The sequence below is a fragment of the Triticum urartu genome, chromosome 6 (genome assembly GCF_003073215.2).
Source record: "Triticum urartu cultivar G1812 chromosome 6, Tu2.1, whole genome shotgun sequence".
NCBI classification, from domain to species: Eukaryota; Viridiplantae; Streptophyta; class Magnoliopsida; order Poales; family Poaceae; genus Triticum; species Triticum urartu.
Window position 1 is genome coordinate 389,712,923 of NC_053027.1, and position 23,062 is coordinate 389,735,984.

Here is a 23,062-nt window from a genome sequence, read left to right on the forward strand (position 1 = left end):
TGCATTTGTTCCAATCCTCAAACATTGCATGGTTAGGATGTGATTAACATGTGGGTTGGGAAGTAGTTGATGAGGTAGAACCTATTTCCCTATTATATTCAAACCCTTGGGAGTTACTTCTACGTATTGCTTTTATTGCTATGCTATGCTCGTAGACGTGGTTGGGTGACTGAAATCCATGACAGATGTGAGATTGTTAATTAATGGTTCAACTTAAGGTGGCAACATGAATACACATCTGGGTGGATTGTTTGTTGGGCACCTGGGGAATCCAGTGTTGTCCTAGGATATCCCGGAGTACCCGTGTGATAATCCTATGGTCCGCCACCTAGGCTCAAAGGGAACTGAGATATTTTCATGCTAGAAACTTCCGTTTGCAGCCACAAGCTATTATGGGCTCTAGCATAGTTGAGTAAGTTGCGTGAAGCTCTCGAAGAGGTGGATCAGCAGGTAGAGGGATGTAGGTTGGTATGGTCTGCCTGGAGTAAGGGGTTAATGCTTCTAAAAGACTGTGTCTCGGTCACCCGTTTCTCAAACACCCTATAGTGCAAGAAATCCAACGGAGGAGATCGAGTCTTGTGGGGAAAAGTGCGCAAACCTCTGCAGAGTGTATAAACTAATCATGGTTTGCCGTGTCCCCGGTTATGGACATCTTGAGTATCTAGTAATTGGAGTATCATAAGTATCTCATCACTCTAAACTAATATTGTTTGGTTGTTAACTACTTTAATTGGGATTGAGTTGGAGGAACCTTCTCAATGATGTTTCAACTACCATGATAGTTAAATAAAATATATTCCTTTGTTGTACGGAAAAATTTGCTTTTCGCAAAAACTATAACCATAGAGCTTTCCACCAGCCAAATATGCATGTAGTGATAGCATTATTCTGTTCTTGCTCTACTGTGTTACTTTGCCAGCATATTCCATGTGCTGATCCATTTTCGGGCTGCAACGTAATATGTTGCAGAGTTTTCAGACGAGGAGTAAGGTTCGTTAGGTCATTGCCGTGCAGCTCAGCTATGCCGTTGGAGTTGATGGACTCACTTTATCTTCCAAGCCTTTCACTGTTATCGTATTAGATGGCCTTAAGCCATGTTTATTGTAATAAGTTCTCTTTTGAGACATTCGATGTATTAAGTGTGTGATTGCTACCTTGTTATAAATCCTCGAGTACTATGTGTGTCAGCATTACCGATCCAGGGATGACACTGAAGCACAGAGACATGACCGTTTGAGGTCGGGTCGCTACAAGATGGTATCAGAGCACACGCTGAGTGTAGGACACGACCACTAAGATAAAGCCCTAGATCACTATTCTCTTCTCATTTCTGACTCCTCTCCATTTTCTACTCTTTAGGATGGCGTACACAAGGAACAAGTTTGCACAACCGGATGAAGAAGCACCTTTTGGATGACACTTGAAAGAAGTCACTAGGTACCTGAACATTGGAATACCAAGCTTCATCGGGACTTACAACGCCACCTTACACTACAAAAAATACACTTCCATGATCATACGTTTTTATCACAGTAGGTCGCTTTTTTGTCATGCATGTACATCCATGACAAATTTATGATAGAATCAAGATAGTCATACCTGTGCTGTCGTAAAAGTGTTCCATGACATTACCAAAATTATCATCACGGAAGTGTCCACTTCCATGACAATAAATCGCGCGTCATAGAAGTGCTTTCGTCAAGGGTGACCGACACGTGGCATCCACCGTAACGGAACACTGTTAAGCTATCGGGTCGGGTTTTGGATCCGATAACCCGTTAACAGCCCCAACCAATGGGGATTTTCCACGTGTAAAATCATCATTGGCTAGAGGAAACACGTGTCGGCTCATCATCGGGACAGATGTCATCCACTCACTAGACAGAAGGCGCCTATGATACGTCAACACATGGCACGACCCAACAAGTTTAAATGGGCCGGCCCAACTAAAGGCCCACAAGATTTTGCGGACCATAATGGGCCGGCCCAGCTAAAGGCCCACGAGATTTTGCGGACCATAATGGGCTGGCCCAGCTAAAGGCCCACAAGATTTCGCGGGCCATAATGGGCCGGCCCAGGTAAAGGCCAACAAGATTTTCGTGTGCCATAATAGGCCAGCCCAGGTAAAGGCCCACGGTGACTCTAGCCCATAATGAACAGTAATTTTCTTTATACCCGTTAACGGCCCGTGATTTACATGGGCCGTTTCCAGCCCGTGTTAGCTTTTGGCCTATTGACGACCCATACGTTCTTGGGCTCCTTTTTGGGCCTCGATTACCTCCGGCCCGTTACTGGCCTGTTCCCCTAATGGGCCAAATTTGGCCTATGGCAGGAGTCGGCCCGTTACTGGCCTGTTCCACTAATGGGCCAAATTCGGCCCATGGCAAGAGTCGGCCCGTTACTGGCCTGTTACCCTAATGGGCCAAATTTGGCCCATGGCAAGAGTCGGCCCGTTTCTGGCCTGTTAACCCATTGCGCCATTTCCAGCCCGTCCTATATTCTGGCCCATTAACGACCCGTTATGCCTGTGACAGAATTAAGCCTTTGTTGTCCTTCGGCCTGTTAACGGCATGTTACCGTGCTGGACCGATACCAATTACGCCCGATTATGGCCCATGTAGACCCATTTATCCGATGGCCCGAGGCCCACCGATTACAGGCCCATTTATCGACGGCCGTAGGAGACCCATGGATCCTACGGCCCGTATATGGCCCATGGTAGTTGCGGCCACTAGCATACCAAGGAAAAAGAAGACTAGAAAATAAATAAGGCCGAAACTAACGCTAGGCTATTAAGACGATTGCATAGATTACATCCACTCGGCATCAAAGATCGCCACCAGTGCAAATATAGGGAACACCCTACACTATACAAAAATGGCTTGCTGTTTTCTTCAGGCAGTGGCTGCACATTAAGAATAAATTTTGTATCACACCAAAACAAATTACAACTATATAATAAAAGGAAGGTTGGTATAAAACATAACAGTCTAGCAGATAAATGCACCACCAGAAGTTCAGAAGCTCAGTTCATTTGACCTGACTGTTACGTTTTCATGCTGTATTGTCCGATGGAGCACCATAACCCTCGCCTTTATTTCCCCTAGGCTCCTGAAAAACATAGCAGATGTCTGATAGTCTGGTTTCAAAACCATGCATATCTTGACGACATTGAGCAATGTTTCTCCTTGTTTCACAAAGGGTCTCTGTTAGGGAATGGACTTGTGTCTGGAGCGCAGATACAACATTGGTTTGAGCTTGCATATCTTGATCATGAGGCAGTTTGGACGATATTGCCTTAACAACCAACCCAGTATTACACAGGAATGTGCTTTTGGCACTGTTAGTGGACAGGTACTGACCCACTGCAGCAAGAGCTGACATTGTGGTTATAGTTGCCTCGCCACCTTCAGAAGGTGGCGGTTCCACCATTTTTTCCATAGCTCGCTAAAATGTTGAGGTTTTACATTAGTACTACCAGAACAGAAGATATTAAGGAGGCAGCAAAACCAAACAAAATAGCTTTGGTCTATATACAGAACTTATTCTGGTGAACCCATGTAAAATATTAGTTGTATTTTATTGCAAAGTACATAATAAAACCAGGTTCCAAACATATGATCATGTACCATCGCTAATGTATTGTCTATTTCTTCACATTGTATTGAGGGCTAAGGATAAAGAGACGAAGTTTATAATATGGTAAGCATAGTATGACATCATTCATATCACAAAACAACTGAGAACAAACAAACAGGCAATTGTAACATTGTGTGGGCAAGTCCAGCACGGAACTAGATTACGGGTCAAGATCAAAGGAACATCACTCCTCTCTTTTAAACCTTGTAAGGTGCAATGATACGCTAAGACAATTGTGTATAAAATTGAAAAGAGTAATAGACATTGGCTGCAAACCATGCAGTTCAAGGCACAAGTCAGAGTAAGTAGTAGTTAAAAGGCATGAGGATTAAGGACTTACAACATCGGCTTTGACTGGTGTAGTCATGCCCTTCTTATTGCTGGTGTGACAGTCCTTGAAGATTTCCACAGCATTTGGTTCAGGTACTTTTTGGTCCTTGCAAGCTTTCCTCTACATTTGGAACAAGTCAATATAGATCTGATTGTATGGTACAGTGAAAAGAGTGAAACAGCAGCTAATTACAAGAGCCTCGCAGTGTGCAATATAGCTACGAGATCCTGTCGTCTGTTGGAATTTCACTTTCTTACGGTTGGCCTTGTTCTTTGAACAGTTCACCTACAAGAAAGATAGATTTGTGTGGCACATGCGTAAATAGGACTTCAACATGTGATCTGATGACATATATATAATGTACCTGATACTTCGGATCGGACCAGTGTTTAACGAGGCCTCTCTAGTCTTCATCAGATATATTTTCCACTGGAGATGTTTGGGCAAGTTCACTGTTAGCCTTGCCTTCAAAGTGAGTTTTCCTCAAGTTATACCGATACTGTCACAGAGCAGACTTGAAAACATGGGTGCAAGCTTGTCTGGTTGCATCATCTTGGCTATCCAACTTGAATCTCATCTGTTGAAAATTATGGGAGTCTCATTATCAGCAACCTAGAAAGTATTAGACAGAGCAAGACGATATTACTAGTTTCCATACATAACCATACTTACACATAAATGGTCGAGGAAGATGTTGAATTGGGTTTCGTCTTTGTCATTCCTGTACTGAATCCATGTTGGGAGGATACGTACATGACACCTAACAGCAACCGCTGCCTCTAATACTAACTTGGCTGACTCTGTAGCATCACGTGGACTTTTTAAACCTGCCTCAAAACGGATCTCCATTCTTCCTCCTCTAGATTTAGTTAACCTATCGAGCATTATCCCTGATGTTTGTTTCCTCTTGCGCCTATGTGCTAGTACAACAACAAACATAGGAAGTGTTAGTGTACATCAAACTGTGAGACTACATATAAAGAAGCATGCAACTATAACTTGACTCCAGCAACTACCTTCTTGCTGTTGAAGCTCACAAGGTTCATCTGATATTGCCAACTCGTCTTGTATCAAGAGTTCTTGGGAAGTAGTGTCAGGTGGCAAGGGAGCTTGGGAACGTGCTGCTAGCTCAGTTGACGCACGAGTACGTCGTGCAGCTGGTAGTACCGTGATAGGTGTTGCAAGAACTAGGGCTGTCTCTGCTTGTTTGGTGGCAGCTATTTGTTTCTGTTTATCTTTTTTTGCAACTCGTGTAGCATGGGATGCCGTGTTTGTAGAATTTTCTGCTGGACTTTGACCTTCTATTGCACCATCAGTACCAGCAGAATCTGCAGGATTCATCCGCTTCTCATTCCCTGTCATTCTATGTTTCTTCCTCTTTCTCTGTGCCATGTTAAGTCAAGCCGACAAGAAAAACGAATAATAATTTAGTTCTTCAGAACAAATTGATGTGTGATGCAGATGAACTAAACTTTGATGTTAGACAACCACATGATAGGAGGATGTAATATGTATGAAAAACAGGACGGAAGAGATAACCAGAACTATGATGTGTAAACTAAGAAGAAGACATTTCACCAAATTAGAAGCAATGCAATGGAAGGTAGACACCATATGAAAGATGCTACAAATATCGCTCTGCCAAGTTAACAGTGTCTCATCATAAATGGCGTTTAAACAAATGTGAAGCAGTACAAGAAATAAATCATATGCAAGATGCAAACAACATCAGACTACCATGTTAGAGGTCTCTCGTCATTAGTGCCATTGCATATTCATAGCTTATGATGTGTAAAAGAAGCAATGAAAGCTAGACACCATATGAAAGATGCAACGAATATCACTCTACCAAGTTAAAAATGTCTCGTCATAAGTGCCATTTCAACAAATTAGTAATACAAGCTAGAAAAGAATGTGAGATGTAACCTGTATCACACTCCGAAGTCAAACGTGTCTTATGATAAGTGATTGTTGCAGGTTACACAACAGTAGTAATTTGATGTAAGAACATGGTGTCATAGACAGATATTGTATGTTCTAGAAACATGAACACATGTCTTATTCAAGTATAATGTGTAAAGTAAGCAGATGGAATTCAACAAAACTAGAAGCAATACAAGCTAGACATTACACATAACATGCAACCACATATAACAGTGCCAAGTTAGGGGGAGCACCGGTGATGCTGCACTAGGGGAGACGTGCTCATCATAAACACAACTTTCTTGAGTGTCTATGCATGTGTTGTCTTGGAAAACTTCTTGAGGGTGTGGAGGAGTAGAAACTGTAGAGGCCCTCCGTTCGGAAGGAGCACCTTTATCCGCTGCCTTGCTAACTTCCTTCCGCTTTATTGATTCTGAATTATCAAGTAAAACTGACAAGAAAAAGTAGTAAAATTCTCTCTTCAGAACTCATTCATGCATGATACTGACAATCACTACTTTGATGTAAGGCAAACACATGATACCAGGATGGAATATGTATGAAAAACAGGACGGCACGGTATGTTCACAACTGTTTGTGTAATCTAAGCAGAAACCATTCCAGCAAATAAGAAGCAATGCAAGCTAGACACCACATGAAAGATGCAACCAATATGACTCTGCCAAGTTAAAAGCATCCCATCATAAATGGAATTTCAACAAATTAGAAGCAACGCATGCTATAAATCATATGAAAGACGCAACTAATATGACACTGCATATACTAAAGGTGTCTCGTCATGTTGATTGATGCGAGATACAAAAAACAATAGTTTTATGTAAGGACATGCTTAATAGACAGATGTACTATGTACTAAATACAGGAAGGCATGTCACATTAACAGGTATAATGCATAAGCTAAGCAGACTAGCACATGCAGTTTAACCAGATTGGAAAAATTACAATCTAGACACCATATGCAACATGCAACCACATATCACGCTGCCAAGTTAGAGCAAGCACCTGCGATGCTAGTGTAGGGGAAATGTTGTAATCAACTATAGAGCTACGTTCACTATCTTCATCTAGCATTTCTGCTTCTTGAGAATCATGTCGGGAGGCTGACGCTGCATTCTTTAAATGAGGAGTAGTCCCCTTGCCTACCTGCCTCGTCATAAGTGATTGATGAGGGATACACAAGAACATTAGTTTGATGTAAGAACATGGTTAATACACAGATGTACTAGTATGTACCAAAAACAGAAAAGGCATGTCATATTCAAAGGTATAATGTGTAAGCTAAGCAGATGCAATTTAACCAAATTGGAAGCAATACAAGCTAGACATCCGGCTGGAGTGGTGAGCATGATCATCTAGGACCTGAGAGCCTGGTGGGAGGCGGGCTGCTTCGCCACCATCGCAGCTTTTTAGTTGGCTTCCAGGTGATGCCTATCTTTGTTGGGCTTGTCACTGGCTCGGCCAGTGCCCTGACTAGCTATTTGTCTTCTGGTGCTCACGGGATGGTGGTTCATGTAAAAAAATATCTTTCCTTATCTTCCGACTTCGGCCTTTCGAATAAGAGCTAGACACCATATGGAACATGCAATCACATATGACACAACAAAGTTAAAGCAAGCACCTGGGATGGTGGTTCATTGCGAGCGAGGTCATCAACTCCAGAGCTACGTTCCCCGTCTCTATCTGCTGACACTACACCCTTTAAAGCGTTGAAACGTGTCTTGCCTAGCCGCACACCAAACTGGAGCGACTTCTCTCTTTTCTTTTTGGCTTCTCTCATGGCAGCAGAGTCTGAAATACCCTTGCATAAAAACAGAACAGTGAGAGTAAGGGTGAAGTGTGTGCAGAACTAGTGCACTGTAAAAGTAGCAGATAGCAGGTGGCTGAAAAATAAATGACAGGAGACATATGATAGCTCTACAACATTGCATGGCAAACAAAATTAGAGTCTACTCTGTATGATTTTGTAATATATGAGCACAGGAAATGCAGGTACTCCTCCAGCACACCACCACATGTGGTCATATCTAAGATAATAGTCGACTGAAAATAAATAGGTCAGTCGATTTTTTAATGAACCGTCCGATCTATAAGGAACGGGCAGATGGCCTTCGTCTACCTCCCGCCAGTCACTGTTGACGATCTTTCTCGAACCGCCAGCGACCACCGGCCCAAACCCCTGCCTCCGCCGCCCCGCCCTCCCATCGACCTCACACCACCGCCGTGCTTGGCAGCGCCCCTAGGCCATCCCTTTAATCCCGGCCGACCTCCAGATCGGGCGCCAGTAGCTCTAGGCTGCACACGCCCCTAAGATAAACACCAAGGCGCTGCTTCCCCGGCGTAATAGGCGTACTAGCGCCTGTTAAGCCGGGGAATGCTTCCATTAATTGGGAATCAAGTGGCTAGAAATTGAAATTCAGGGGGGTGACGGACCTCTAGCTAAGGTGAAATAGTATATGAGGAGAAACCTTGTGCATCGCAAGTTACTAGGAACATCTAGTATCAAGAAGAAGCGGCCAACTAGTGTCTTCTGTGGGATGAATACCGTGCAAGCAGAGACGTAAGATTTGCACGAATACGGGAAGAGGAGTACCTTTTTTGGTTGCCGGTGTGGTCACCTCCACAAGTCGCGCCAATTTTCTTCTTTTTACCGAGGAAACCAATGTTCTGGAGGGTGCAGGCTTAGACGAACCCATGGCCAAATTGTTGACTGTGTTGCCGTGGCCGTATGTCCGCAGAGGGGAAGCAGATCCGAGGCGGCAAAGGACAGCGTATCAGGAACAACTCCGGTGCGGTGGGGGGTGGCGAAGTTGGAGCGGCAGCGGTGAGGTGCAGGACGGCGTGGTTGAACTGGCTCAGGTACGGACGGCTCGGCCTCGGCTTCAACTACTAGCCATGGAGGGTGTTGCGGTTGAGGTTGCGGTGGACGACAACGTCGGGGTATCGGCTCCGGCGTGATGGAGGAGGGCGGAGGTTGATGGGTGGGATGGGGTGGCGGACGGAGGACGCCGGGGTTTCGCGGTTGGTGGGGAGGTAGTTTTGGCGCCCACGGAGTACGAATGGGGAATCGGACGGGTGGGGGGAATCATGTTTCGGTCTGGGACGCACTTGTTTTTGGCTTTTTTGAACAGAAATGGGACGCGCTTGTTTGAAATTTGGGGAAAGTACAAACTTTTCCCCCCTCTTAAATTTTGGACCTACTGCGGGTTGGGGGTAGGATGGTAATCCCAGGTGTCCCAAATAGTGGGCGGGAGCGATGTCGGCCGCGTGCATGTGTGCTTAGGCGGCCATTGTGTTTGATGTTTTTCGGATGCGGTTGTGTGGCGTCTAGATGAAGCTACAAACCTACCCTGGTTTAGACCTTTGGATGTCGGGCCGGTAGGTTTCACGGGTCGGAGTTATTAGAAAAGTAATTTCCTTGTACTACCAAACATTGGTCTCATGCGGTTTCGGGCGAGTAGGGGCTCTTTTGGTGCTTCGTTTGAAATTTTGAAACACAAGCATTCACGTTTAGAGTACTCTTGAACTATGAGGATTGACCTAAATATACAACGTTATATTTGACCTTGTATGTTTGAAAACCTCATTAAACTATCCGCTTCTTTTTGAAATTTTGACACTTGAAAATCCTATAACTATGATTGTTTTGGAATGGAGGAGCTAAATTTGAATCTATTTTGTACACGACTACATATGCTATTATGTACAAAATCAGAGCAAAGATTGGTGCCCCCATAATTTAGGTATGGTTTACAAATGCCATGATATCAAATTCAAATAATTGAATGGACTTCATGTTGAATTCGATTTTTTTTAAACACCTTAAGTTGAATTCAAATGTATGCTAGTTCATAGGTAGTAGCTATTTATAATGTCCATTGTGTAACTTTTGTATGTATAATGTGCTTTACACACACAACATGAACTATACTCACGTTTATATTCGGTTGCTAAAGCGATGCATTGTCTAGAGTTAAAAATACTAACTATGTGGATCAATTGTGCCGAATAATAACTAGACATGCTCAAATTCGATAGAATCTAGATGTCTGATGGATCAATGACCGCTCCTAATATTGCAAATATCATGATCCCATCCTAATATTTGGATACAATTTATATCTTTAATCAATGTGTAGAGCAGTCTTTTACGTGTAGTTTCACTCTCTATCGGTGGTCTCTCACACATGCTCACACACTCTCCCGAGGTGTCTTTCTCGCACACATGCTCTAGATATAACCCTCCCTCCCTCTCGTAACCATTTACAACTGTTTTCACTAACCTTTATCACAAGCACTCTTCCTCTTGCAAACATACACACGCACAATCCTCATCGACCCTTTCTATATACATGGACCTGCCTACGTGTCTCATGTACGCACATTATCTTTACGCCTGTCTCTCACGCATTGTCTCACACCTCTCTTCCTAATCGACGAGTATGATTCTAGCAGAGCATTCTGTAGGATGCCCCTTAAAGTTAGGTTGGATGAATAGTAATATCAGAGATAAAGGGGTTACCTTAGTCCGAGAACCTAGGGTTATAAATCCTAGCCGGCTTTGTCAGTGGACACAGAGTCCTTCACAATTCTGCTATCTTTGTCTTGTACGACTAGTCATCCATGGGTCTTCCTAAATGCATCACGGGCCGACCAATGTGGCGCAGGACGGAACAGAACGAAGGGCCTCACCTCGACCCACCGGACCTCACGCGATGACATGCCCTCTGCCCCCACGTCTCATTATCTTCTCACACCCACACATACCAACACAAACACCACACACACAGAAAATTTCTCCTGGTGCCTCTATTCCCTCCCCCCTTGCATATACACACTCAAGGGAATGGAATCTCTTGTCGTGATGTCATATTTGTCTCTCTCTCTAGACCACTCTCATTTCTCGTGCTATCTCTCCCACGCCCCCCCGTCGGCCCCTCTATCCATGCCTCTCTCGAATACGTAATACACACACATACCTCTCTAGCCCCCGCCAAATGCATCAACTACACATTCACACATGTTACATCACGTACCCCAGTGATCTAAAAAGCCCTCTCTTCACGTTTATTTCACATACAACATTCCTTTTGAATAAAGTGTGGCCAAAAAATTATTTTAGAGTTTCTACATATATACAACATTACAAAGTTATATGGAGGAGTACAAACGCTAATTTGCATTGCATGGTGCCCACAATGATATTTATTCCGCATTGTGAATTTGTATATTTTTATACTATATACAAAGTTAGTCGTATAAAGAGAAACGAAGAGCATCTCTCTCTCTCCATCGCATACCCCCCTGTACGCCCCTTTCACGTATGCACACAAAACTATCTCCAGGTCCTCTAAAAGTAAGCCCCCAGAAAATTCATGCATGTTTCATCTTTCTCTCATGATATATGCAATGACGATCATTGTATTTGAAGCGAAAGCATGATACGTACATTGGACTTCAGAATCCACTCATTACGGTCACCATTTACGTTTAGTGTTTATTATGCAGTCACGGGCTCACCGTACAACTCTGTATTTGCTCATGACATGACTAGTTGACCAGTTGAATGCTCCACGTGGCACCTCTAGTGTTGCATCACATTATCTCACTACCATCGTGCCCACCTGTCGACTTGTATCTACTCTACATCTACACTCTTATAAAATACATAAAATACACTCTTATAAAAAATAGAGTTGGTGATGATGGTGTGCCTGCCATCCTGCAATATAGGCCGTCCGATTTATATCTGACGGATAGGAAAGAAACTATGACAATTTTGCAAAAAGGTACCCACACACCTCTCCACATTTGCAAATAAGGCCTTCCCTTGTTCATCCTTTTCTCTCACAATATAAACAAGTCATACAAATGCATCTTGATGTTACATGCAACGCACGGGCATCTTGCTAGTAAGAATGAAACCAAACGACAAAAAATATATTTGGACGGTGGTTTGAAGTCATGACCGCGGGCACAGCGGACAAGGTGGCCTTGTATTGGTATGCTGAGCCGTCTGTTTTAACACACAGGAGCTGGTGTGGTGATTATACACACACGCACGCATGCACAGGAACTGCATCCATGCAACACTCACACAAACACATGCACCCACACACGCACGCAACACTCACACATACACACGCAGCCACGCATGCATGCAACACTCACACGCACACACTCACACATGCATGCACACACCAGTACACCACACGACCAACACACACTCTCACACTCAAGTGCTCAACCTACACGTGCATGCGCACACATCAGGCCCTAACAGACACATACACAACCAGGTGATTCCCGCGCACGGGTTGTAGCCTTGTCGCGCCTTCGTAAATTTGTGTTTATCTGACCTTTTGCCTATGCGAACTGACAGGTGGGACCCACAACGAACGTGGTCAATTTAACTAGTCAACATGACGCCACGCAGACTATTTGGCCGGTCAATAGAGTGCAATCCGATGCCGAGCTGTGAGCAAGTGACCGTATAATCACCGCAAAACGTATATAGTGACCATAATCAGCTTATTCTGAAGTTCGGTGACCGTATTACGCTTTTCTCTCTATAGGCCCTCCAAAACTACATCTCTACACATTCTCGCATGTTACATCTGAAAGTGCAACTATCCCTAGGTGGTTTTGGTAATTCATAACAACATATAGCTCATTGAGCTAATGCTATTCCAAGATGATTATTTCAGGAAAGCTCAATGATTGGCATGGCATGGATGTGAAAGTGGAACCCTCAAAATGCTAAGGACAAAGGATTGGCTCAAGCTCAAAAGCTCAAGACTCTTCATTTTATATTTTAGTGATCCAAGATCACATTGAGTCTTTAGGAAAAGCCAATACTATTAAGGAGGGATGAGGTGTTGCTTAATGAGCCTCTTGCTTCATGTGCTTAGTGATATGCTCCAAAACCCTCAACTACTTTCCCATATCCACATACGACCTAAACCCTAAGCCAAACTCGGTCCTACCGATTCTTCCTATCCGGCGCCACCGAGTTTCACTTGTCATTAGCCACTGCCAAACCCTAGCAATTCGGTTCTACCGATAAGGATCTCGGTCTCACCGAGATGGGGTTGCAAACTCTCTGTTTCCCTTTCGTAACTTTTCGGTCTCACCGAAAGAGCGAATCGGTCCCACCGAGATTGCAATGTAAACTCAGTGTTTCCCCTTTGTAACTTTTCGGTCTCACCGAGTTCCACTTGGTCTCACCGAAAGAGCAAATCGGTCCCACCGAGTTTGCCTGACAAACTCTCTGGTTAGCTAATTACCAAATTCGGTCTCACCGAGTTTGTGTAATCGGTCTCACCGAGATTACGTTATGCCCAAACCCTAACCATATCGGTCCTACCGAGTTGCATGTCAGTCCCACCGAAAATCACTAACGGTCACTAGGTTTACATTTTCGGTCCGACCGAGCTTATTGATTCGGTCCCACCGAGATTGGAAAACTGTGTAACGGTTGGATTTTGTGTGGAGGCTATATATATCCCTCCACCTCCTCCTCATTCGATGAGAGAGCCATCAGAACACACACACCATTCCAACTCATATGTTTTGAGAGAGAACCACCTACTCATGTGTTGAGACCAAGATATTCCATTCCTACCATATGAATCTTGATCTCTAGCCTTCCCAAGTTGCTTTCCACTCAAACCTTCTTTCCACCAAATCCAAATCCTATGAGAGAGAGTTGAGTGTTGGGGAGACTATCATTTGAAGCACAAGAGCAAGGAGTTCATTACCTACACACCATTTGTTACTTCTTGGAGAGTGGTGTCTCCTAGATTGTCTAGGTGTCACTTGGGAGCCTCCGACAAGATTGTGGAGTTGAACCAAGGAGTTTGTAAGGGCAAGGAGATCGCCTACTTCGTGAAGATATACCGCTAGTGAGGCAAGTCCTGTGTGGGCGATGGCCATGGTGGGATAGACAAGGTTGCTTCTTCGTGGACCCTTTGTGGGTGGTTGCTTCTTCGTGGACCCTTCGTGGGTGGAGCCCTGTGTGGACTCGCGTAACCGTTACCCTTGGGTGGAGCCCTGTGTGGACTCGCGCAACCGTTACCCTTCGTGGGTTGAAGTCTCCATCAACGTGGATGTAGGATAGCACCACCTATCCGAACCACGGGAAAAACATCCGTGTCTCCAATAGCGTTTGAATTCTCCAAACCCTTCCCTTTACATTCTTGCAAGTTGCATGCTTTACTTTCCGCTGCCAATATACTCTTTGCATGCTTGCTTGAATTGTGTGATGATTGCTTGACTTGTCCCAAAATAGCTAAAATCTGCCAAGAACTAAAATTGGGAAAAGGTTAAGTTTTTATTTGGTCAAGTAGTCTAATCACCCCCCTCTAGACGTACATTCGATCCTACAAGTGGTATGAGAGCTTTGGTCTCCATTTGCTTGATCTCCATAGCTTTTGGTGGTCATAGCCTTGGTTTCACAACCTAGGAGAGTATGGCGTCTAGCGAGGGAAATTATCACCGTAGAGGTCCTTACTTTGATGGTACTAATTTTTCTAGTTGGAAGCATAAAATGAAAATGCATATTCTTGGACATAACCCCGCCGTTTGGGCTATTGTGTGTTGGTTTGCAAGGTGACTTCTTTGATGGGAAAGAACCAAACCGTGAAGCTACCGCGGATGAGTTGAAGATGTTGCAATACAATTCTCAAGCTTGTGATATTCTCTTCAATGGATTGTGCCCCGAAGAATTCAACAAAATCAGCCGTCTTGAGAATGCAAAGGAAATTTGGAACACTTTGATTGATATGCACGAAGGTACCGATTCCGTCAAGGAATCCAAGTTGGATGTGCTTCAAAGCCAACTTGACAAGTTCAAGATGAAGGATGGTGAAGGTGTCGCTGAAATGTACTCTAGGCTTGCTCTCATCACAAATGAGATTGCCGGCTTAGGAAGTGAAGAGATGACCGACGGATTCATCATCAAGAAGATTCTAAGAGCCTTGGATGGAAAATATGATACCGTGTGCACATTGATCCAAATGATGCCCAATTACAAAGATCTCAAGCCAACGGAGGTGATTGGAAGAATTGTTGCTCATGAGATGTCACTTAAGGATAAAGAGGAACTTCACAACAAATCAAGTGGTGCCTATAAAGCCTCATGTGAAGCCCCTACATCATCAAGTGAGAAACAAGACTTCAATGAAGAATTGAGCTTAATGGTGAAGAACTTCAACAAGTTATACAAGAGTAGAAGCAAAGATAGAAGATACAAGTCAAGGTCCTACAATGACAAACGATCTTCTAGTCGAGAGCGAAACTGCTACAACTGTGGAAGACCCGGACACTATTCCAATGAGTGTACGGCTCCCTACAAGAGAAGAGAAGATTCTCTAAAAAGAAGAAGTAAAGGATCACCACCAAGAGAGAGAAGGAGTAGAGATGATCGTTATGAACAAAGATACTCACGGAGAAGCAAGGATTCGGAAAGTAAGGAAAAATCATCAAGGAGCTACACAAGACGAAGACATCAAGCTCATGTTGGTGAATGGGTATCTGGCTCCGACTCCTACAGCCACTCCGAGAGAAGTTATCACTCCGACTCCGAAGATACTCAAGATGAAGGTGTTGCCGGTCTAGCACTTGTGTCAACCAACTCCTACGACATATTTGACTCACTAAATGAAGGAATTGGAAGATGCTTCATGGCCAAAGGTCCTAAGGTAACACACCCCGAGTATGTTGATTTCAATAGTGATGAAGATGACTTGTTAGGTGATGATTTGCTTGTTGACAACTCTAGTGATGAATACTATGATGAAAGACCAATTAATCATGCTAATCAAGATAAAACGAATGACAATGATAAGGAGAAGATTGAGGCTCTAACTAAAGAACTAAAAACTCTTAAGTTAGCTCACGACACTATCTTCGAAGATCATCGAGAACTTTTAAGAGCTCATGAGAAATTACGCTTTGAAAAGCTCAATCTTGAGCAAGAGCATGAGTTCTTAAAGGCAATCAATGATGATATCCGCAAGAAAAGTTCTTCTTACATTGCCAAGCGTTTACTCTTATCTACTTACATGCCTCAAGTCAAGTCTAGTAACAAGAAAGATTCTTCCTCTAGTAGTAACAATGATCATGTTAAATCCAATATTGTTGCTTCTAGTAGTTCTCTTGATTACACTAATGATTCTCTTAGCCAAGTTACACTTGAGCAAGAAAATATTTTATTGAAGGGAATTATAGAGAAAGGAGTGTGCAAAAGCCTTGTCGGGAGTAAGCAATTCGAGGAAATTGTGCGCAAGCAAGGAATGCACTGGAAGAATCAAGGTGTTGGTTTTGAACGAAAGTTCAATGCCAATGGAGTTGAGTGGGAAGAAGATCAATACCCCAAGACAAAGTTTGTCCCTCAACAAGAGAAGTATGATGCTTCTTTCAAGGGGACACAAGCTCAAGATGATCTTCCACCACAAGACTACGAGCAAAAAGGCAAGGACAAGCTTCAAGAGGAAATTGATGCATTTGAAGAAGCTCCTAAGACCTTAGTCAAGTGGATTCCCAAGACTACTTCAAGTTCCACTTCATCAAGTACGACTACAACTCCAAGGATTCCCATCAAGATGATGTGGATCCAAAAGAAGAAGAACTAGAGATTTCTTGAGGGTGACTCCGCCAACATACTTCACTCTTATCATTTTGGCAAGAACAAGTGCAATCAACTTCCACATCTTGCACTAGTTCAAGGAGTCACAAACCCTCTTGTTGGTAAGACAAGGGACAAGGTAACCTAAAAGTTTTCATGGACATCATCTTTTGTGTGCATCACTCTATGTCTATGGATATCCTTGTTTGTTCCTTGTGGGACTAACCCATGTAGGTATTGAAAGTACAATTCACTCAAATGGATAGCTCCAAGAGATCTACATCAACATTGAGCATCCACATCTTCAATATCTACATGAAGTCATCATCGACAAAACCCAAGGTTAGTTCATCCCTCTTAGGGGGGATATCACATCTAGGGGGAGCTTTACTCTAAGACTTGAGCTAAAGCAACTCTAAAGATGTGAACACAACAATGCTTTATGTAAAAGTGGTAACCCCACTTGAGCTTAAACGATGAGTATGACCTATGATCAAGTGTTCTCACTTGACTCCTAAGTCAATATACTCATATATAGATGACCTAGTCATCGCAAATTGCTTGATAGATGCTAGAATTGGTTGTGCATGCCTTGTCACATATTTCATTTGCCATCTTATTGTGTGAGCATGCTGGTTGCATATTTTACTCATTCGAGGACATCCACTTGTTGTTTTGAGTGTTTGGTTTTATCTTCTTTTGCCAAGTGGATGGACAAGAATGCCTAAGAACCTCCTCTAGCTATCTATGCTTTTCTCGTCTCAAACTCTATTCATGCTGCATTACAAAATTTGATCAAGTCAGATTCGAACCACTCTGTGTGAGGAGCGCTCGGAGTCCCCGATTCGTCATAGACTTAAACTTCCAAAACCTCTTTATGATTCTCGGTCTGACCGATACTCCACTTTCGGTCCTACCGAGATCATTAAGTTGATCTAGGTTTTCGATCTCGGTGTAACCGATTTGAACCTTTCGGTCACACCGAGTTTTAGTAACTGCACGCAGTTATGAATCTCGGTGCCACCGAGTCGTTCCACTCGGTCACACCGACAGGGTCGGGCTATATATAGTCACGGGCAAAATTTGGAAATTTCTCTGAACCTCTTCACCCGCGCGATAGCCTGCTCTGCCCTCGTGGTCTCCGGATCGTCTTCTCACCACCAGCCGCCTCTAGTCGCTGGTCTCCGTCGCCGTCAACGGGAATTCTGCCCCGCCGTTGCCGCCGTAGCAAGTCCCCACCGAACTAGGGTATGGACTTGATCTTTGTGCTATTCCTCAATCTGATTCCTAGCACATTGTGATCATATTGATTCTAGCCACGTTTGATAAACTTCTATCCAGTCAAAACGCCCGTAGATTAGGTTTGATTCGAAAATTCTAGGTTTAGGTTTCCGCCGAAACCATCTCGGACCCACCGAGTTGAAAAACTCGGTCCCACCGATTTGGCTTATGCCATTGCACAAGTGAGACTCGGTTTGACCGAGAATTACTTATCGGTGTGACCGATTTTGGAACTCTGTGAAACCCTAGCAGTCTCGGTGCCACCGAACTGTGACTCGGTCCTACCGAGTTCACTAGTTTAGGTTCCAAAACTGCTTCGGTATCACTGAGTTTGAAAATCGGTAGATCCGAGATGATTTCAGTAGGAAACTAAAACTAAGTTTTTGGATCATTCTTTTTGCAAAGATCTCTGCATTTTGTGATGCTCATCTTTTCTACCTCATCTATAATCTGTTCACAGGGTCAACAGTCAGTTTGCAGCATGTCTGATCAAAGTGATAGCCAAAACATGTCAGAGCAGCAGGTGCACATGAGTGAGGGCACTAGTCCCTCAAGTTCTTCAGATGAGGGCAGCAGGAGCACCCCTAGCAACTTGCCAAAGGCTTCCACGAGACAGAGGAAGAAGAGGACTTCTGATTCCGAAGATGAAGACTATGTGGCAGAGGAAGAGGCCACTTCCAAGAGAGTTGATCCAGCTCAAGGCACTAAGCCAGGCCTGAAAATCAAAAGGCCAGCAGGCAGGCAGCCCATGTCAAAAGCAAGAGCCTCAACTGAGAAGCCCACTCCTCAAGAGCCAGTTGCTGCAGAAGGCAAGAAAAGAAAGGAAAGGGTGAAGAAGACTGTGGCTAGAGTGCTTGGCAAAGCTTCCATCATGGAAGAGGAAGAGGAAGAAGAGGTAGCTGCACCAGCACCCAAGGCACCCAAGCTAATGGGAGATGCCATAAAATCAGGGGGAGCTGCTTCCAAGGCCAAGACAACTCCAAAGCCAAAGCCCAAGAGGAACACATGGAGCATTCCTGCAGCTGAGAAGAACAAGGCCCCAGTGCCTGAGACTGTTGCTGAAGAAGAGGAGGAGAATGTCCTAAGGAAGCTAAAGCCCAAGATCCCAGACCACAACGATGCTCATCCTGTGGCTGAGGATATGAAGCTCAGGAGAGATTCAGGGCTAAGGAAATGGAGAGAAGCAGACCCGTATGCTTCAAGGAGAAGGACTGCCGTGGACTACAGGTTTCACACCAAGGAGCAGCAGGATTTTTATGAGACAGTGCTGCTAGATAAGAAGCCCATTGTCTGTGATATGCGATGGGTTGATTGGACATACATCAAGGACAATGAGGAGCACTATCCTGGAGTGCAAGACAGCTTCATAGCTTATGGAGTAGCTGACTTTGTTGGGCAGAAGCTCACAAAGTGGAACGAGGAACTCATCATGCAGTTCTACTCCACAGCTCACTTTTATCCAGATGGGAGGATCACATGGATGTCTGAGGGTACAAGGTACCAATCCACAATTGCTGAGTGGGCACAGATTATTAATGCCCCAGAGGAGCAAGATGATGACATGGATATCTATGCCAAGAAGAAAATGGACCACAACTCAATGTCAAATATGTACAAGGAGATCCCAAATGAAGCACTTGATACCTTCAAGTTTGGCTCAGTACATTACCTTCTGTCAGGGCTCCCGACTATCAATTGGATCTTGAGGCACGCCTTATTGCCTAAGTTTGGAGATCACAAGATGATCAGAGGCCATGCTATCAACTTGCTACATGTGTTTGATGTGCCTCAGAAGTTCAAGGTGATGAGCCTCATAGTGGAAACAATCAAGAGGACTGCAGCAGATCAGAAGAGGAGCTGCGGATATGCCCCTCAGATTCAGGAGCTCATCAACTCCAAGATGGGCACGGGCATATATTTATTGGACAAGGAACATTTGCCCATCCGTCCAGATTTTGAGAACAATGAAGTTGTGATGACTGAGAACGAGCCATCATCTTCCCAAGCATACGCAAAGAAGGAGAAGGCGAGGAAGGAGAAAGCTGCCAAGATGCCAACTCAAGAGGAGGCATCTGAGTATTTCTTGAAGACCAAACAAGAGCAGCTTGGTTACTTGATTGCATCCACGCTGAGGATTGAGCAAAGTCTGGCCACCCTCACTCAAAATCAGCAGAGCCTAGAGAGAATCATGGAACAGAAGTTCTATGACTTGGATGTCAAAGTAACGGAAGTTCAGTCTGCAGTGGAGCAGCTCCAGGAGGACATGCAGGAGAGGAGAGGCAGGACTACTACTCATGCCTTTGCCAGAGTGCCAAGAGGTCCGAGGTCGTCTGTCGTGCCAGTTGCTGACACAAGAGCCACCACCTCAGCACCAGCCACAGCCTCAGTTCCACCAGCTCCAGCATCTACTTCAGCTCCAACTCCAGCGTCTACTTCAGCATCTACCGAAGCCTTCGTCCTTGGAGAGATCCGGACTCCACCACCACCTGAAGATCAAGCCTGAGCGTCGATCTAGTGCTATGCATTTTCTAGGAACTTTTTGGTAACTTGTTTCCAAAGGGGGAGAAGATGTATAGATCATAGGCATCAAGAGAGAGAGTGTTGCTTTTCTCTCTTGCTTTATTTGGTGGTTTTTTGAACTTGTTTGCTTTTGAGTGCTTAAGATATTATGCTTGTGAGACATTGATGATCATGTGTTTGATCATAAGCTACACTTAATGCTTGCTTAATGCTATTATCTTATCTATCTTATGTGATCATTCATTATTCTTGGTGATGAGTGCATGTATTTCATTCTTATCATTTTAAGCGCTCCACCAAGATGTATGTGACATGGAAGAGTAACCCATGACTCTAACTCCTTGTGCATTTGCAGTCCAAAGCAAATTTTTAAATATGCACAAATTTAGGGGGAGCTCTTACTTATCACATACTTCTCAAAGCGACGATATATTTCATGCTTACTATCACTTGTCGAAGCTTTGATCTATATGTTGTCATCAATTACCAAAAAGGGGGAAATTGAAAGTGCAACTATCCCTAGGTGGTTTTGGTAATTCATAACAACATATAGCTCATTGAGCTAATGCTATTCCAAGATGATTATTTCAGGAAAGCTCAATGATTGGCATGGCATGGATGTGAAAGTGGAACCCTCAAAATGCTAAGGACAAAGGATTGGCTCAAGCTCAAAAGCTCAAGACTCTTCATTTTATATTTTAGTGATCCAAGATCACATTGAGTCTTTAGGAAAAGCCAATACCTATCAAGGAGGGATGAGGTGTTGCTTAATGAGCCTCTTGCTTCATGTGCTTAGTGATATGCTCCAAAACCCTCAACTACTTTCCCATATCCACATATGACCTAAACCCTAAGCCAAACTCGGGCCTACCGATTCTTCCTATCCGGCGCCACCGAGTTTCACTTGTCATTAGCCACTGCCAAACCCTAGCAATTCGGTTCTACCGATAAGGATCTCGGTCTCACCGAGATGGGGTTGCAAACTCTCTGTTTCCCTTTCGTAACTTTTCGGTCTCACCGAAAGAGCGAATCGGTCCCACCGAGATTGCAATGTAAACTCAGTGTTTCCCCTTTGTAACTTTTCGGTCTCACCGAGTTCCACTCGGTCTCACCGAAAGAGCAAATCGGTCCCACCGAGTTTGCCTGACCAACTCTCTGGTTAGCTAATTACCAAATTCGGTCTCACCGAGTTTGTGTAATCGGTCTCACCGAGATTACGTTATGCCCAAACCCTAACCATATCGGTCCTACCGAGTTGCATGTCAGTCCCACCGAAAATCACTAACGGTCACTAGGTTTACATTTTCGGTCCGACCGAGTTATTTGATTCGGTCCCACCGAGATTGGAAAACTATGTAACGGTTGGATTTTGTGTGGAGGCTATATATACCCCTCCACCTCCTCTTCATTCGTGGAGAGACCATCAGAACACATACACAATTCCAACTCATATGTTCTGAGAGAGAACCACCTACTCATGTGTTGAGACCAAGATATTCCATTCCTACCATATGAATCTTGATCTCTAGCCTTCCCAAGTTGCTTTCCACTCAAACCTTCTTTCCACCAAATCCAAATCCTATGAGAGAGAGTTGAGTGTTGGGGAGACTATCATTTGAAGCACAAGAGCAAGGAGTTCATTACCTACACACCATTTGTTACTTCTTGGAGAGTGGTGTCTCCTAGATTGGCTAGGTGTCACTTGGGAGCCTCCGACAAGATTGTGGAGTTGAACCAAGGAGTTTGTAAGGGCAAGGAGATCGCCTACTTCATGAAGATCTACCGCTAGTGAGGCAAGTCCTGTGTGGGCGATGGCCATGGTGGGATAGACAAGGTTGCTTCTTCGTGGACCCTTTGTGGGTGGTTGCTTCTTCGTGGACCCTTCGTGGGTGGAGCCCTGTGTGGACTCGCGCAACCGTTACCCTTGGGTGGCGCCCTGTGTGGACTCGCGCAACCGTTACCCTTCGTGGGTTGAAGTCTCCATCAACGTGGATGTAGGATAGCACCTCCTATCCGAACCACGGGAAAAACATCCGTGTCTCCAATAGCGTTTGAATTCTCCAAACCCTTCCCTTTACATTCATGCAAGTTGCATGCTTTACTTTCCGCTGCCAATATACTCTTTGCATGCTTGCTTGAATTGTGTGATGATTGCTTGACTTGTCCCAAAATAGCTAAAATCTGCCAAGAACTAAAATTGGGAAAAGGTTAAGTTTTTATTTGGTCAAGTAGTCTAATCACCCCCCCTCTAGACATACTTTCGATCCTACAACATCTAACAACTATGCAATACAGCACTACTACTACACTCTAACACAATAAATCATATGTGTTTTTAGTTTTACTAGATATCATATTGTTACTTATAATTATTCAATTTGCATACATTAAAATTGCCTTTGAAATGTATGGCCAGTATCATCTACCGCGCGGGAAAAATCCCGCCCTTTCCTGTTTAATTGGGTTTGTATCGATGGATCATGTGAAACAGCAAAACTATAGTACTGTACAGTACAAGTGATAGTTCACTGGGTCGTCGTGTCGTCTACTCCTCCGTCGTAAGAGTGGAGCGCTCGCTTTCATAAATCTTCTAGTCCCTTTCACCGACATGTGGTACATCAAGCTACCGGGTCCACGTGCCATACCGGAATACAGTGCAGAGCAGCCGGGGTGAAACACCCCAGTCATGGCGCCGGCGTAGTAATGAGCAATGAGGCGTCAAA